Here is a 19,677-nt window from a genome sequence, read left to right on the forward strand (position 1 = left end):
CCGTGATACAAGTCAGTATTCGACATCCATCATCCATGTCTGAGGATATCAGAGATGACGTGAAATCTGGCCAATAGGGGCAACAGTGAGCGCTAGCCATAGAACGTTGTTTTGATATTTTTATATTTTAAGCCTATTACAAACTTGAACCTTTACCGTAATCTTTTCACACATGAATTCCAAATATATCGAACGGTTGCCCCAGCATTGTTTTTTTTAATGCATATGATGTGAGAATGCAATTACTGTTCCAAAATGTGATTGTTATGCAACAGGACAGTTAACCTGTGCTGCCCTCAAACCAAACTTGTCAAGTTTTATTTTCTAATAACAGTTTGAATTGAGCTGTGTCCCGCCTCATTAATTCACATAAGTAGCCAATTTCACTGTTGTGGTCAATTTATTTTTGAGGCTTAACTGAACCAGACCAACTTCCCTATTTGACAAGAGCCCAAGTACTTCCCCAGTGTTTCCCAGATCTAATATGCAGACATTTGCACATCTCTTGGCAGAACAGGACTTGTACTAACTTTTCCCCCATGGCACATTTTCTGGCTGGTGACTGCATTGCCTTCATTGTTGTTTTCCTTATGTAACAGTATAGCTTCCGTCCCTCTCCTCGCCCCTACCTGGGCTCGAACCAGGGACCCTCTGCACACATCTACAAATGCCTCCCACGAAGCATCGTTACCCATCGGCCCAAATGCCACAGCCCTTGCAGAGCAAGGGAAACAACTACTTCAAGGTCTGAGCGAGTGACGTTACCGATTGAAACGCTATTAGCGCACACCCCTCGAACTAGCTAGCCATTTCACATCGGTTACACTTACAAATAATATGTGCCTTATTTTCTGTATATCGTGTTGTCGTTTCTACTGTAGCATACTGTATATATATGTTTGTATGTATGTTTGTATATATGTATGTACAGTACAAGTCAAAAGTTTGGACACACCTACTCATTCAACGGTTTTTATTTATTTTTTCTATTGTCTACATTGTAAAAACTATGAAGCCAACAAAGCACCCCCACATCATCACACCTCCTCCTCCATGCTTCACGATGGGAACCACACATGCGGAGATCATCCATTCACCTCCTCTGCGTCTCACAAAGACCCAGCAGTTGCAACCAAAAATCTCAAATTTGGATCAAAGGACTGATTTCCACCGGTCTATTGTCCATTGCTCGTGTTTCTTGGCCCAAACAAGTCTCTTCTTCTTACTAGTGTCCTTTAGTAGTGGTTTCTTTGCAGCAATTCGACCATGAAGGCATGATTCACGGATTCTCTTCTGAAGAGTTGATGTTGAGATGTGTCTCTTACTTGAACTCTGTGAAGCATTTATTTGGGCTGCAATCTGAGGTGCAGTTAACTCTAATGAATTTATCCTCTCACTCGACTGACTTATGGTGTGACATTAATGCTAGTATGAACTCTGACCAAGGCGAAGAGAAACACTGCAGATGGAGGTAAGGGTAAATCCAGAATATTTACTTAAGCTCTTCATAGCAAAACAACAAAGCAAGAGAACACTGAACAAAACATGAGACCTGAGCAACTGGCACACTCCACAGAGGAACCTAAATAGTCATCCAGCAGGTGAACCCAATAAGCCCAATCAGGGTCACCTGGATACTGGAAGTAACCCAAGGGTGCTCTCCAGTGGCAACCTCGGGTAGTACACTCAAGGGAGAAAACCTGACCTGTGACATATGGTACTTAAGACAACTAGGAACTCAGAAAAATAGGTAAAAATCAAGCTATCTTGTTGGAATTCCGAGTTGGATGACCGTTCAAAACCATTTTTCCCAGTCAGACCTTGTTTTTTTCAGAGTTCCCAGTTGTTTTGAACGCAGCATCAGATTGTAACTATGGTACCTCAGGGTTGCTAGCTCAGACCCCTCCTTTCAGGGGTTTTATTTTTAATTAACTTGTAAACTTCTCCTGTGTCCCCCCCCCCCCCATTTATTAATAAATCCCCCATCATAGTAATATTTCCTGCATCATATCCCCCCATGATACCTTCCCCCATTTTTACTCAACCATGGACTGGAAAACCCCCCAAAATTAAATGAACCCCCTCACAAACTCCCCTAAAATGGCTTCATCCAATCCTGGCAACGTTGTTTAGCTTTCGCGTGGTTAGGCTAGGCAGTAGGATTGTATTTGGGGTGATGATATGTGAGGTGATAACATTTTATTTGCTTTGTGATTTGTCAAAAACTGTAAACGACTTGTCAAGTCATGTGCTCCGGTTCTTGTAAAAAGTAAAGTGCATTCAGAAAGTATTCAGACCTCTTTTTCCACATTTTGTTACATTACAGACATTTTCTAAAATGGATTAAATACATTCATCAATCTACAAAAAATACCCTATAATGACGAAGCGAAAACAGGTTTAGAAATGTTTGCAAATTTATACAACATTAAAAATAGAAGTACCTGTTTTACATAAGTATTCAGACCCTTTGCTATGTGACTCGAAATTGAGCTCAGGTGCATCCTGTTTCCATTGATCATCCTTGAGATGTTTCTACAACTTGATTGGAGTCCACCTGTGGTAAATCCAATTGACTGGACATGATTTGATAAGCCACGCACCCGTCTATATCAGGCCCCTCAATTGACAGTGCATGTCAGAGCAAATACCAAGCCATGAGGTTGAATGAATTGTCCGTAGAGCGCCGAGACAGGAATGTGTCGCGGCACAGATCTGTAGAAGTGTACTAACCAATGTCTGCAGCATTAAAGTTCCCCAAGTGTAATGAATACGATGAGAGACAGAGCGCTGGTTTCAAGCGCAGGGTGCAGCAGGGTTTATTGGCAAAGGACCACAGGAGGAAGCAGGTAGCTGGGTCCAGGGACAGGCAGAAGGTCATACACAGGGGCTCCAAAAAGCTAACAGTACAGGCAGGGGAAAAGGCTAATAACGTAGTCCGAGAGATCAGGCAAGAGGTTGACAACAGGAAATCTGATGGGCAAAAGTGCATGCCGGAATTAGGCAAAAAGGCGTTGTTAGTGAGGATGACCAAAAACTACGATACACAGGAGGACTAATACAGAAATAAACAGAGCTCCGAATAGACCGTGTAACAAACAAACAAATACCTCACTGTCACCATTCCGACCGAAGGTGGCTCCCCTTCCTGTTCGGGTGGCTCTCGCAGGCCTACTAGCTGCCACTGATTCTTTTCTCCCCCTCCTTATGTGTTTATTGATTACACCTGTTTTGAGTTGGTTGTAATTAGTTGGGCTTTAATAGTCAGCCGGCCCGCCCGTTTCTTTGTGCGGGATTAATTATTGTAACCTTTGTGTTTGGTGTAGACGAACGTGTTGGTTTATGTTCGTGGAGTTTGCTGGACTGTTTTCGTCCCCCGTGTCTGGGGCATTTGTCTTGAGCAACCAGTGTTTCGTGGGGTGGCAGTTGTTCACCATGTGTGCATTAAAAGAGCACTATATTGAACTCTCTGTTTTCCTGCCCCTGACTTCACACTCCCGACACCCAGAACGTTACACTCACAATGATGGGGTGCAAAGAACTGAACTAAATAGTGTGTGTAAATGACATACAGGTGTGTGAACATGTGATCAGAAATCAGGTGATTGGGATCTGGAGAGTGAGCTGCATTCAGGGGATCTATGTGTTTGAGAGTGTGAGCTGAAATGTGGGCTGGAAAGTGAGCTGCGTTCAGGGGATCTACGTGTTTGAGAGTGTAAGTTGGAGGCAGACGTTACACCAAGAACACAGTGGAATAAGTTTAAATAGAATAAGTTTGGAACCCCCAAGATTCTTCCTAGAGCTGGCCACCCGGCCAAACTGGGCAATCCGATGGTCATTCTTCTTCTGGTCATTCTGCAGCACTCCACCAATCAGGCCTTTATGGTAGAGTGGCCACATGACAGCCCACTTCGGGTTTTCCAAAAGGCCTGAATACCACGCGTCACGTCAGGAGGAAACCTGGCACCATCCCTACATTGAAGCATGGTGGTGGCAGTATCATGCTGTGGAGATGTTTTTCAGCGACAGGGACTGGGAGACCTGTCAGGATCGAGGGAAATATGAATGGAGCAAAGTACAGAGAGAGCCTTAATGAAAACCTGCTCCAGAACGTTCAGTACCTTAGACTGGGGCGAAGGTTCACCTAAGCACACAGCCAAGACAACGCAGGAGTGGCTTCGGAACAAGTCTCTGAATGTCCTTGAGTGACCCAGCCAGAGCCTGGACTTGAACCTGATCTACCATCTCTGGAGAGACCTGAAAATAGCTGTGCAGGGGCCTCCCGGGTGGCGCAGTGGTCTAGGGCACTGCATCACAGTGCTAGTTGTGCCACCAGAGACTCTGTGTTCATGCCCAGGCTCTGTCGCAGCTGGCCGCGACCGGGAGGTCCATGGGGCGATGCACAATTGGCCTAGCGTCGTCCGGGTTAGGGAGGGTTTGGCCGGTCGGGATATCCTTGTCTCATTGCGCACTAGCGACTCCTGTGGCGGGCCGGCCGCAGTGCGCGCTAACCAGGTCGCCAGGTGTACGGTGTTTCCTCCGACACATTGGTGCGGCTGGCTTCCGGGTTGGATGCATGCTGTGTTAAGAAGCATTGCGGCTTGGTTGGGTTGTGTATCGGAGGACGCATGGCTTTCGACCTTCGTCTCTCCCGAGCCCGTATGGGAGTTGTAGCGATGAGACAAGATAGTAACTACTAACAATTGGATACCACGAAATTGGGGAAAAAAACACCCCCCCCCCAAAAAAAAGAAAGAAAAGAGCTGTGCTGTGACGCTCCCCATCCAACTTGACAGAGCTTGAGAGGATCTGCAGAGAAGAATGGGAGAAACTCCCCAAATACAAGTGTGCCAAGCTTGTAGTGTCATACCCAAAGGTGCTTTACCTTTGGCAGCGATTACAGCCTCGAGTCTTCTCGCTACAAGCTTGGCACACTTGTATTGCACTGAGTAAAGGGTCTGAATAATTATGTTAATGTGATATTTCAGTCTTTTATTGTTTATAAATTGTCCCCCAAAAATTGTTAAACTGTTTTTCCACTGGATACGTAACTGGTACATATATAGCACTGTATAGGAAAAACTATAGATTCTGTCCATAAAACCAGGGTCCAGTCTACACTTTTGTACTGTCATTTAGCGCTATTCATCATTCTTTCAATTCTTACCAGTTTCCCAGTTCCTGCCGATGAAAAACATCCCCACAGCATGATGCTGCCAACACCATGCTTCACTGTGGGGATGGTGTTCTCGGGGTGATGAGAGGTGTTGGGTTTGGCGCCAGAAATAGGGTTTTCCTTGATGGCCAAAAAGCTACATTTTAGTCTCATCTGACCATAGTACCTTCTTCCATATGTTTGGAGAGTCTCCCACATGCCTTTTGGCAAACACCAAATGTGTTTGCTTATTTTTTTCTTTTAGCAATGGCATTTTTCTGGCCACTCTTCCGTAAAGCCCAGCTCTGTGGAGTGTACGTCTTAAAGTGGTCCTATGGACAGATACTCCAATCTCCGCTGTGGAGCTTTGCAGCTCCTTCAGGGTTATCTTTGATCTCTTTGTTGCCTCTCTGATTAATGCCCTCCTTTCCTGGTCTGTGTGTTTTGGTGGGCGGCCCTCTCTTGGCAGGTTTGTTGTGGTGCCATATTCTTTCAATATTTTAATAATGGATTTAATGGTGCTCCGTGGGATGTTCAAAGTTTTGGATATTTTTTTATAACTCAATCCTGATCTGTACTTCTCCACAACTTTGTCCCTGAACTGTTTGGAGAGCTCCTTGGTCTTCATGGTCCCGCTTGCTAGTGGAGCCCCTTGCTTGGTGGTGTTGCGGACTCTGGGGCCTTTCAGAACAGGTGCATATATACTGTGATCATGTGACAGACCCAGTAGCGTGCCGTGGTTCTGGGGCCTGGGCCTTCAGTGAAGTCCTACACAGTCCCACCCGAATTAATCCACCTCTTATTACCATCATTATGATGCCATGGCTCTAGACACTATACATTTAGACAGAAACGCAGTATAACCAGGCGTTGCGTCACCTTGAAATTGAAATTTTTATTCAGAGAATTGCAGGGGAAGAGTACAATACCTTTTCATTGTGCAGCTTCGTTGCCCTGCGCGTTTGTTCGTTGAGCTGTAGATCCACTCCGGTGTCCCCAAAAGTTTTCAAAAGCACCATTGCTTGTAAGTGCCCAGCCGTACTTTGGTGTCTCATTGCTGCCTTGGTTAGACAACTCAGGTTTGCAAAGCCCGTGTGGCTCCAAACACCAAATCGATCACTTGCAAATAATAGGCATTCCCAGCAGTACAGTTTGCAGTGCTTCTCGGAGCCTGTGAGTCATTGATAGCGCCCATAGTTGAAAGTGGCGAACAAATCCCTTTCCCGCCTGTGACAGGCTTTGTAGCGTCGGCGTCTACCTCTCCTGACAATGTATTTTCTTGAAAAGTTTGTCTTGAGAATGACGTTATAATTATATCCTCGACCAAATCGATATCTTCTCCTTCCGCCACTGTGGGTTGAAAAAACAGCTTAGTAGTACGCAAATTAATTCGTAAGATCAATTTCAGTTTCCTAGTTCTGAGACCTGCCCATATAAGACCTGCCTCTCAATATTGGTAATCCAATCAAAAGACGTGCACGCACTACGCCTGCTAGCTGGCTCCTGTGTAACACTGGAGCCAGCCAGCAGGCGTACAATAGCCAACTCTAAAGCTGATTGGTTGACACTAAATTTTAATTTCCATTCACTTTAAACTACAAGCGCCGGCACTGTTGATTCTGAAGGCCTGAGGGCAGATTTTAGACCCCTGGCAACACATGATGGCTGAATATGATTGGATAAAAGATCTAACATAAAGACCAGCCCTCCAAATCTCAACCTGGGTCTGGAAGCAGTGCAACCAAGAGGAACGCTATGAAATGAAGAGTGTAACTCTTACTCTGGGGAATAATTTAATACATATTTGTGGGAAAATATATATTTTTTAAAATTATATTCTGATGATGTTTAAGCCAGCAAAGAAGGCCTTGCTGGCCCTGACGGCCCACCACTGGACAGACCATGTGACACTTAGATGGTACACAGGTGGACTTTATTTGAACAAATGATGTGACTTCTGAAGGTATTTGGCTGCACCAGATCTTATTTAGGGGCTTCATAGCAAAGGGGTGAATACATATGCACACACCACTTTTCCGTTTTTTATTTTGTCTATTTTTTTTTAACAAGTTCGTTTTTAAATTTCACTTCACCAATTTGGACTATTTTGTGTATGTCCATTACATGAAATCCAAATAAAACTCTAATTAAATTACAGGTTGTAATGCAACAAAATAGGAAAAAACACCAAGTGGGATGAGTACTTGTGCAAGGCACTGTATACTAGACCCTGGTTTTATGGGCACACAATCAATAGTTTTTCCTGTACAGTGCTATATCAAATCAAATTGTGACAGACAGGCTCGTGGTCAAGGCAGGCAGAATGTTCAGGCAGGCGGGTACAAAGTCCAGAAACAGGCAAGGCTCAAAACTGGGAGGACTAGAAAAAGGAGAATGCAAAATACAGGAGAACGGGAAAAACCCTGGTTGACTTGGAAACATCCAAGACGAACTGGCACAGAGAGACAGGAAACACAGGGATAAATACACTGGGGAAAACAAGTGACACCTGGGGAGTGGAGACAATAACGAGGACAGGTGAAACTGATCAGGGTGTGACAAGCATACTCATTTTGCAGATGTTATCGCGGGTGTAGAGAAATGTTTATGTTCCTAGCTATAATAGTACAGTAATAGTACCTAAAAGACAAGAATGAAGAAATATACAATTAGAACGAGCAATGTCAGAGTCTGAAATATAAATATACAGTGCATTCAGAAAGTATTCACATTTTGTTGTGTTACAGCCTGATTTCAAAATGGATTAAATGGATTTTGTTCCTCACCCATCAACATACAGAGGGGCAAAAAAGTATTTAGTCAGCCACCAACTGTGCAAGTACTTTTCATCATAGGTACACTTCAACTATGACAGACAAAATGAGAAGAAAAAAAATCCAGAAAATCATATTGTAGGATTTTTAATGAATTTATTTGCAAATTATGGTGGAAAATAAGTATTTGGTCAATAACAAAAGTTCATCTCAATATTTTGTCATTGCCAACAAAGGGTATATAACAGAGGTCAAACGTTTTCTGTAAGTCTTCACAAGGTTTTCACACACTGTTGCTGGTATTTTGGCCCATTCCTCCATGCAGATCTCCTCTAGAGCAGTGATATTTTGGGGCTGTTGCTGGGCAACACGGACTTTCAACTCCCTCCAAAGATTTTCTATGAGGTTGAGATCTGGAGACTGGCTAGGCCACTCCAGGACCTTGAAATGCTTCTTACGAAGCCACTCCTTCGTTGCCAGGGCGGTGTGTTTGGGATCATTGTCATGCTGAAAGACCAAGCCACATTTCATCTTCAATGCCCTTGCTGATAGAATGAGGTTTTCACTCAAAATCTCACGATACATGGCCCCATTCATTCTTTCCTTTACACGGTTCAGTCGTCCTGGTCCCTTTGCAGAAAAACAGCCCCAAAGCATGATGTTTCCATCCCCATGCTTCACAGTAGGTATGGTGTTATTTGGATGCAACTCAGCATTCTTTGTCCTCCAAACACGACGAGTTGAGTTTTTACCAAAAAGTTATATTTTGGTTTCATCTGACCATATGACATTCTCCCAATCTTCTTCTGGATCATCCAAATGCTCTCTAGCAAACTTCAGACGGGCCTGGACATGTACTGGCTTAAGCAGGGGGACACGTCTGGCACTGCAGGATTTGAGTCCCTGGTTGCGTAGTGTGTTACTGATGGTAGGCTTTGTTACTTTGGTCCCAGCTCTCTGCAGGTCATTCACTAGGTCCCCCCGTGTGGTTCTGGGATTTTTGCTCACCGTTCTTGTGATCATTTTGACCCCACGGGGTGAGATCTTGCGTGGAGCCCCAGATCGAGGGAGATTATCAGTGGTCTTGTATGTCTTCCATTTCCTAATAATTGCTCCCACAGTTGATTTCTTCAAACCAAGCTGCTTACCTATTGCAGATTCAGTCTTCCCAGCCTGGTGCAGGTCTACAATTTTGTTTCTGGTGTCCTTTGACAGCTCTTTGGTCTTGGCCATAGTGTGGTTTGGAGTGTAACTGTTTGAGGTTGAGGTGTCTTTTATACTGATAACAAGTTCAAACAGGTGCCATTAATACAGGTAACGAGTGGAGGACAGAGGATCCTCTTAAAGAAGAAGTTACAGGTCTGTGAGAGCCAGAAATCTTGCTTGTTTGTAGGTGACCATATACTTATTTTCCACCATAATTTGCAAATAAATTCATAAAAAATCCTACAATGTGATTTTCTGGATATTCTTTTCTCATTTTGTCTGTCATAGTTGAAGTGTACCTATGATGAAAATTACAGGCCTCTCTCATCTTTTTAAGTGGGAGAACTTGCACAATTGGTGGCTGACTAAACACTTTTTTGCCCCACTGTAAGTAACATAGTAAACGTAAATCTGGGACACTGAAATGAGTATGATATGTTACGTTTGGTATGGTTACATAAGAAAGAGGGCTACTAGAGGCAAAAATTGAAGTAGGGTGATTGGTCGCATTGGATGAGTGGGCGTATAACGCCAACGTCTAGAAACTCAAAGCTTGCGAGTTCGAATCTAATCACAGACAATTTTAGCTAATTAGGAACTTTTCAACTACTTACTACTTTGCTACTACTTAGCATATCAGCTAACCCTTCCCTAACCTTAACCCTTTTAGCTAACCCCTAAACTTAACCCTAACACCTAACACTAACACCTAGCTAACGTTAGCCAGCTCGCTAACGTTAACCACCTAGCTAGAACTCATAACATATCATACGTTTCGCAAATTCGTAACATATAGTACATTATGCAAATTCCATTTGTAAGAAGAATTGTAATTCGCAACATATAATACGAATTGTAATTCGTAACATATCATTGGGGCGGCAGGGTAGCCTAGTGGTTAGAGCATTGAACTAGTTGACAAGCTGACAAGGTACAAAGCTGACAAGGTACAAATCTGTCGTTCTGCCCCTGAACAGGCAGTTAACTCACTGTTCCTAGGCCGTCATTGAATAAGTTAAATAAAGGTAAAAAAAATAAAAAATACCAATATGAAATGGGTGATGGACAATCACAAATGAATACATACCATGCGAAACGTAACATAATGCTCTGAGACCAGGTTGGTCTCTAAGGTGCAGGGTTGAGTACCTGGTGGTAGCCGGGTAGTAACAGTGACTAAATGTCAGGGCAGGGTACTGGAGGCCGGCTAGTGGTGACTATTTAACAGTCTAATGGCCGGGAGATAGAAGCTGTTTATCAGTCTCTCGGTCCCAGCTTTAATGCACCTGTATTGTCTCTGCCTTCTAGATGGTAGCGGGGTGAGCAGGCCATGGCTCAGGTAGCTGAGGTACTTGTTGATCTCCTTGGCCTTCCTGTGGCACCGGGTGCTGTATATTTTGTACCATATAGTGTCCAGGCACCCAAATTGAACCTGTTTGACCACAGTAAGGGCTCTATTCAATCAGTGACGTGGAAGTTCAGTGTACACAATGTACAGGCAATTATGTAAGGTGCAATATGCATGCCCAATATGAAAAAACATACTGAACCATCGTCCAATTGAATGGGTTAAATAGCAACGTAACAAATACAAGTAACAAATAATTAAAGAGCAGCAGTAAAATAACAATAGCGAGGCTATATACAGGGGTACCGCTTAGTTGAGGTAATGGAGGTAATATGTACATGTAGGTAGAGTTACTAAAGTCACTATGCATTGATAATACAGTGCCTTGCGAAAGTATTCGGCCCCCTTGAACTTTGCGACCTTTTGCCACATTTCAGGCTTCAAACATAAAGATATAAAACTGTATTTTTTTGTGAAGACTCAACAACAAGTGGGACACAATCATGAAGTGGAACGACATTTATTGGATATTTCAAACTTTTTTAACAAATCAAAAACTGAAAAATTGGGGGTGCAAAATTATTCAGCCCCCTTAAGTTAATACTTTGTAGCGCCACCTTTTGCTGCGATTACAGCTGTAAGTCGCTTGGGGTATGTCTCTATCAGTTTTGCACATCGAGAGACTGAATTTTTTCCCCATTCCTCCTTGCAAAACAGCTCGAGCTCAGTGAGGTTGGATGGAGAGCATTTGTGAACAGCAGTTTTCAGTTCTTTCCACAGATTCTCGATTGGATTCAAGTCTGGACTTTGACTTGGCCATTCTAACACCTGGATATGTTTATTTTTGAACCATTCCATTGTAGATTTTGCTTTATGTTTTGGATCATTGTCTTGTTGGAAGACAAATCTCCGTCCCAGTCTCAGGTCTTTTGCAGACTCCATCAGGTTTTCTTCCAGAATGGTCCTGTATTTGGCTCCATCCATCTTCCCATCAATTTTAACCATCTTTCCTGTCCCTGCTGAAGAAAAGCAGGCCCAAACCATGATGCTGCCACCACCATGTTTGACAGTGGGGATGGTGGGTTCAGGGTGATGAGCTGTGTTGCTTTTACGCCAAACATAACGTTTTGCATTGTTGCCAAAAAGTTCAATTTTGGTTTCATCTGACCAGAGCACCTTCTTCCACATGTTTGGTGTGTCTCCCAGGTGGCTTGTGGCAAACTTTAAACGACACTTTTTATGGATATCTTTAAGAAATGGCTTTCTTCTTGCCACTCTTCCATAAAGGCCAGATTTGTGCAATATACGACTGATTGTTGTCCTATGGACAGAGTCTCCCACCTCAGCTGTAGATCTCTGCAATTCATCCAGAGTGATCATGGGCCTCTTGGCTGCATCTCTGATCAGTCTTCTCCTTGTATGAGCTGAAAGTTTAGAGGGACGGCCAGGTCTTGGTAGATTTGCAGTGGTCTGATACTCCTTCCATTTCAATATTATCGCTTGCACAGTGCTCCTTGGGATGTTTAAAGCTTGGGAAATCTTTTTGTATCCAAACCGGCTTTAAACTTCTTCACAACAGTATCTCGGACCTGCCTGGTGTGTTCCTTGTTCTTCATGACGCTCTCTGCGCTTTTAACGGACCTCTGAGACTATCACAGTGCAGGTGCATTTATACGGAGACTTGATTACACACAGGTGGATTGTATTTATCATCATTAGTCATTTAGGTCAACATTGGATCATTCAGAGATCCTCACTGAACTTCTGGAGAGAGTTTGCTGCACTGAAAGTAAAGGGGCTGAATAATTTTGCACGCCCAATTTTTCAGTTTTTGATTTGTTAAAAAAGTTTGAAATATCCAATAAATGTCGTTCCACTTCATGATTGTGTCCCACTTCTTGTTGATTCTTCACAAAAAAATACAGTTTTATATCTTTATGTCTGAAGCCTGAAATGTGGCAAAAGGTCGCAAAGTTCAAGGGGGCCGAATACTTTCGCAAGGCACTGTAACAGAGAGTAGCAGCATGGAAGGGGGGGGCAATGAAAATAGTCTGGGTAGAGTTTCTGGATGGCAGGAAGCTTGGTCCTGGTGATGTACTGGGCCGAACGCACAACCCTCTGTAGTGCCTTGTGGTCGTAGGCCGAGCAGTTGCCATACCAGGCAGTGATGCATCCTGTCAGGATGTTCTCGATGGTGCAGCTGTAGAACCTTTTGAGGATCTGAGGACCCATGCCAAATCTTTTCAGTCTCCTGAGGGGGGAACAGGTTTTGTTGTGCCCTCTTCTCGGCTGTCTTGGTGTGCTTAGACCATGTTAGTGTGTTGGTGATGTGGACGCCAAGGAACTTGAAGATCTCAACCTGCTCCACTACACCCCCGTCGATGAGAATGGAGGCGTGCAGGGTCATTCTTTTCCTGTAGTCCACAATCATCTCCTTTGTCTTGATCACGTTGAGGGAGAGGTTGTTGTCCTTGCACCACACGGTTAGGTCTCTGACCTCCTCCCTATAGGCTGTCTCGTTGTTGTCGGTGATCAGGCCTACCACTGTCGTGTCATCGGCACACGTAATGATGGTGTTGGAGTCGTGCCTGGCCGTGCAGTCTTGAGTGAACAGGGAGAACAGGACGGGACTGAGCACGCACCCCTGAGGGGCCCCCGAGTTGAGGATCAGCGTGACGTATGTGTTGTTACCTACCCTCACCACCTGGGGGAGGTCCAGGATCCAGTTGCAGAGGGAGTTATTTAGTCCTTAGCTTAGTGATGAGCTTTGAAGGCACTATGGTGTTGAACGCTGAGCTGTAGTCAATGAATAGCATTCTCACATAGGTGTTCCTTTAATCCAGGTGTGAAAGGGCAGTGTAGAGTGCAATAGAGATAGCATCATCTGTGGATCTGTTGAGGCGGTATGCAAATTGGAGTGGGTCTAGGGTTTCTGGGATAATGGTGTTGATGTGAGCCATGACCAGCCTTTCAAAGCACTTCATGGCTACAGACGTGGGTACTACGTGTCGGTAGTCATTTAAGCAGGTTACCTTAGTGTTCTTGGGCACAGGGACTATGGTGGTCTGCTTGAAACATGTTGGTATTACAGACTCAGACAGGGAGAGTTTGAAAATATCAGTGAAGACACTTGCCAGTTGGTCAACACATGCTTGGAGTACACGTCCTGGTAATCCATCTGGCCCTTCGGCCTTGTGAATGTTGACCTGTTTAAAGGTCTTACTCACATCGGCTGGGGAGAACGTGATCACACACGACTGTGCTTCTCTTTGTAGTCTGTAATAGTTTGCAAGCCCTGCCACATCTGACAAATGTCAGAGCCGGTGGAGTACGATCTGATCTTAGTCCTGTATTGATGCTTTGCCTGTTTGATTCTTCATCAGAGGGCAAAGAGGGATTTCTTATAAGCTTCCAGGTTAGAGTCCCGCTCCTTGAAATTGGCACCTCTACCCTTTAGCTCAGGGCGGCTGTTGCCAGTAATCCATGGCTTCTGGTTGGGGTATGTACGTACAGTCACTGTTGGGCCGACGTCATCGATGCACTTATTGATGAAGCCAGTGACTTTTTATCTTAAACATTTTTTTCTCACCTTTATTTAACCAGTTAGGCAAGTTGAGAACAAGTTCTCATTTACAATTGCGACCTGGCCAAGATAAAGCAAAGCAGTTCGACACATACAACAACACAGAGTTACACATGGAGTAAAACAAACATACAGTCAATAATACAGTCGAAACAAGTCTGTATACGATGTGAGCAAATGAGGGGAGATAAGGGAGGTAAAGGCAAAAAAAGGCCATGGTGGCAAAGTAAATACAATATAGCAAGTAAAACACTGGAATGGTAGATTTGCAGTGGAAGAATGTGCAAAGTAGAAATAAAAATAATGGGGTGGAAAGGAGCAAAATAAATAAATTAAATAAATACAGTAGGGAAAGAGGTAGTTTTTTGGGCTAAATTATAGATGGGCTATGTACAGGTGCAGTAATCTGTGAGCTGCTCTGACAGCTGGTGCTTAAAGCTAGTGAGGGAGGGACTTGATGAGGGACTGATGTGGTGTACTCCTCAATGCCATCGGAAGAATCCTGGAAGGTATTTCAGTCTGTGTTAGCAAAACAGTCCTGTAGTTTAGCATCTGCTTCATCTGACCACTTTTTATTGACCGAGTCATTGTTGCTTCCTGCTTAAATTTTTGCTTGTAAATAGGAATCAGGAGGATAGAATAATGGACAGATTTGCCAAATGGAGGGCGAAGGAGACCTTTGTACATGTCTCTGTGTGTGGAGTAAAGGTGGTCTAGAGTTTTTTTTCCTCTGGTTGCACATTAAATATGCTGGTAGAAATGAGGTAAAACTGATTTTATGGCCGTATGTTTATTTATGGGCGTATACAGCTCATTGAGTGCAGTCTTAATGTCAGCATCGGTCTGTGTTGGTATGTAGACAGCTACGAAAAATACAGATGAAAATTCTCTAGGTAGATAGTGTGGTCTACAGCTTATCAAGAGATACTCTACCTCAGGAGAGCAAAACCTCGAGACTTCCTTAGATATCGTGCACCAGCTGTTTTTTACAAATCTACATAGACCGCCACCCCTTGTCTTACCAGAGGCTGCTGTTCTATCCTGCCGAAAGAGTGTATAACCCGCCAGCTGTATGTTATTAATGTCATCGTTCAGCCACGATTCGGTGAAACATAAGACCTTCCAGTTTTTAATGTCCCATTGGTAGGATGTACATGCTTTTAGTTCGTCCCATTTATTTTCCTGCAATTGTACGTTGGCTAAGAGTACGGATGGCAAAGGCAGATTAGCCACTCGTCGCCTGATCCTCACAAGGCACCCCGATCTCCTTCTGCAAAATCTGTCTCTTTCTCCTGCGAATGATGGGGATGAGGTACTGTTCGGGTGTCTGAAGTAAATTCCTCTCTTCCGACTCATTAAAGAAAAATTATTTGTCCAATTCAAGGTGAGTAATCGCTCTTCTGATGTTCAGAAGCTCTTTTCGGTCATAAGAGACATGTTTACTGAAGTGTATTATTATGATAATATTAATATTATTATTAACATTGTTTTTACATTAAAATGATTTTAATGACCTTAAGCCTACTATATTATTATTAACAGTAGCATTATAAATAATGTTTTATTTGTATTACTTTTGTTACCGTAGGAACCTTAATCATTACTTTTAATGCTAGTTACAATATTGTCAATGCTATAATATAATTTGTTCCTTTTTTGATATTGGTTCAAATCTAACTCTGCTAACATTTGCCAATTTCTGTAATTTCGACAATTTCTGTAATTTTGTACCGTCTTCATTGCGGGAGTTTTATTGTGAAGGGTAATCGCTGAGGTCACATCCTTATTTTTGCTGCTTGGTCTTGCTTATTCTTGCTGGCTTCTCAGAGGTAATTTATTTATAAATGTTTATTGTTTATTTATTCAACAATAGTAACATACAAAACACAAAAGACAGAACAGCCAGAGGGATTACATAAAAAAGAAATTACAGAGGAAAAATAAATCAAAACAAATATATAAAATATATACAAATAAATAAAAACAAAACATATTAAATCCAATACAGACATGTTGCGAATACATTTCAGACATTTTGTTTTGCAGTCGTTTTAATGATTCTAAATCATTTTCCAAATCAGTTGAAAATATTAAATGGGGCTTTTTCTTCATAAATGTTGATTTGTTTATGAAAAATGTTCCAAATAAAATAAAGAGATTAATGACATACTGACATTCAATTGTAGAATCAGTGTAGTAAAATAATGTCAAACTTTCTATTTCTATGGTTGTATGAATTTTCTTGCCAATTTATAACTTCACATCAGTCCAGAACACCTCACTATGCAAACAATTACAGAATAAGTATTCAATAGATAGTTTTGATACTAAAATATAAATGCAACATGTAATGTGTTGGTCCCCTGTTTCATGAGCTGAAATAAAACATCCCAGAAATGTTCCATACACACAAAAAGCTTATTTCTCTCAAATGTTGTGCACACATTTGTTTACATCCCTGTTAATGGGCATTTCTTCTTTGCCCAGATAATCCATCCACCTGACAGGATTTAGGTGGTGACAGTGTTTCCTAGCCTCAGCGCAGTGTGCAGCTGGGAGGAGGTGCTCTTATTCTCCATGGAGTTTACAGTGTCCCATAACTTTTGGAGTTTGTGCTACAGGATGCACATTTCTGCTTCAAAAAGCTAGCCTTTGCTTTCCTAACTGCCTGTGTATATTGGCTCCTAACTTCCCTGAAAGGTTGCATATCGCGGGGACTATTCGATGCTAATGCAGAACGCCACAGGATGTTTTTGTGCTGGTCAAGGGCAGTCAGGTCTGGAGTGAACCAAGGGCTATATCTGTTCCTGGTTCTACATTTTTTGAATGGGGCATGCTTATTTAAGATTGTGAGGAAAGCCCTTTTAAATAATAACCAGGCATCCTCTACTGACTGAATGAGGTCAATATCCTTCCAGGATACCCGGCCAGGTCGATTAGAAAGGCCTGCTCACTGAAGTGTTTTAAAGGGAGCGTTTGACAGCGATGAGGGGTGGTCGTTTAACCGTGGACCCATTACGGACACAGATAATGAGGCAGTAATCGCTGAGATCCTGGTTGAAGACAGCAGAGGTGTATTTAGAGGGCAGGTTGGTCAGGATGATATCTATGAGGTTACCCCCGTGTTTACGGATTTGGCGTTGTACCTGGTACGTTCCATGATAATTTGGGTGAGATTGAGGGCATCTAGTTTAGATTGTAGGACGGCTGGGGTGTTAAGCATATTCCAGTTTAGGTCACCTAACAGTACAAACTCTGAAGATAAATGGGGGGCAATTAATTAACATATGGTGTCCAGGGTACAGCTGGGGGCTGAGGGGGGTCTGTAGTAGCAAGTGGCAACAATGAGAAACTTATTTCTGGAAAGATGGATTTTTAAAAGTAAAAGCTCAAACTGTTTGGGCACAGACCTGGATAGCATGACAAAACTCTGCAGTCTGTCTCTGCAGTAGATTGCAACTCCACCCCCTTGGGAAGTTCTATCTTGGCGGAAAATGTTGTCATTGGGGATGGAAATTTCAGAATTTTTGGTGGCCTTCCGAAGCCAGTATTCAGGCCCCGCTAGGACATCAGGGTTGGCGGAGTGTGCTAAAGCAGTAAAAAAAAAAAACTTACGGAGGAGGCTTCTGATGTTAACATGAATGAAACCAAGGCTTTTATGCTTACAGAAGTCAACAAATGATAGTGCCTGGGGAATAGGAGTAGAACTGGGGGCTACAGGGGTTAACCTCTACATCACCAGAGGAATAGAGAAGGAGTAGGATAAGGGTACGGCTAAAGGCTATAAGAACTGGTCATCTAGTGCATTGGGACAGAGAATAAAAGGAACAGATTTCTGCACGTGGTAGAATAGATTCAAGGCATAATGTACAGACAAGGGTATGGTAGGATGGGAGTACAGTGGAGGTAAACCTATGCGTTGCGTGACGATGAGAGAGGTTTTGTCTCTGGAGGCATCAATTAACCTAGGTGAGATTTTCGCATGTGTGTGGGGTGGTGACGAAAGAGCTATGTAAGGCATTTTGAGCGGGACTGAGGGCTCTACAGTGAAATAAAACAATCAAAACTAGCCAAGACAGCAATAGACAAGGCATATTGACATTAGAGAGAGGCTTAAAGCAATCACAGGTGTTGATCAGGAGAGCTAACGGGTAAATGGCGATGAATGGGCAGAGTTGGTCAGTTAGGTACATACAGGACCTGAGTTCGAGGCTGGGGCCGACAGGTAAACAAAATGAGGTACCGTGTTATTGAAACAGTCCAGGGGGCATCATCTGTGTAGCCGAGTGTTCATAGGGTCAAAAGAGCAGCAATAGGTGAGTCAGGGTGCTGTTCGGTAGTCACTACTACGCTGGGCGATCAGGGGACACAGCGTTCAGAAAAGCTAGCGGGCCGGGGCTAGTAGATGGTTCTGCGGCGATATTGTAATAGAATAGCCTGTTGAGACCACATCTGGCGATCACGTCGGCAGTCCAGTCGCGATAGATCGCGGGGCTCCGTGTCGACAATAAAGGATCCAGGCCAATTGGCAAAGGAGGTATTGTAGCCCTAGAATTAGCATTGGCCTAGCTCGAGGTTAGCTGGTGCTAGCTTCGGGACAGAGGCGTTAGCTAACAGTAGCCACAGTTTGCAGTTAGCTAGCTGCCATGATCCGGATTACTGATCCGGTGTAATGATCCAGATCGGCAGAAATCCTCCGATATGCTCTGGGTTGCTTCGATATGCTCTGGGTTGCTCCGATATGCTGATGGTCAGTCTCAGCAAGGGAGAGAGCAGCAGACTGAGGATCCGCCTAGGACTAGGAATGCCTTGGAGATCGACCGGTTGGTGACCACTGCTCTAGAAAGTTGAGTGAAGTTCAATCTCGTGCTTCTCTCTGTGGCAGTCTTGGGCGTGCAGCTTAGAGGAAACACTGCTTGTAACCATGGCAGCCCAGGACCTCCACATTTGGCTTCTTCACCTTCTAAGGAGTATTTTGTCTGTAATAAAGCCCTTTTGTAGGGAAAAACTCATTCTGATTGGCTGGGCCTGGCTCCCCAGTGGGTGGGCCTATGCCCTCCCAGCCACACTCATGGCTGCGCCCCTGCCCAGTCATGTGAAATCCATAGATTAGAGCCTAATTTATTTATTTCAATTGACAGATTTTCATATATGAACTGTAACAATGTAAAATATTTGAAATTGTTGCGTTTGTATTTTTGTTCAATATAGTACACAAAAACTGGCTTCTGAGAGGTCTTGCTTAAGTTTGCGACTTAATGTTGTAATGACCTAACTAGATCATAAAGGAACGTCCTTGGCCAGCTCTCCCGCTATCTCTCTCAGAATGACCTTCTTGATCCAAATCAGTCTGGTTTCAAGACTAGTCATTCAACTGAGACTGCTCTTCTCTGTATCACGGAGGCCCTCCGCACTGCTAAAGCTAACTCTCTCTCCTCTGCTCTCATCCTTCTAGACCTATCGGCTGCCTTCGATACTGTGAACCATCAGATCCTCCTCTCCACCCTCTCCGAGTTGGGCATCTCCGGCGCGGCCCACGCTTGGATTGCGTCCTACCTGACAGGTCGCTCCTACCAGGTGGCGTGGCGAGAATCTGTCTCCTCACCACGCG

This window comes from Oncorhynchus nerka, linkage group LG7 (genome assembly GCF_034236695.1).
Source record: "Oncorhynchus nerka isolate Pitt River linkage group LG7, Oner_Uvic_2.0, whole genome shotgun sequence".
Classification (NCBI taxonomy): Eukaryota; Metazoa; Chordata; class Actinopteri; order Salmoniformes; family Salmonidae; genus Oncorhynchus; species Oncorhynchus nerka.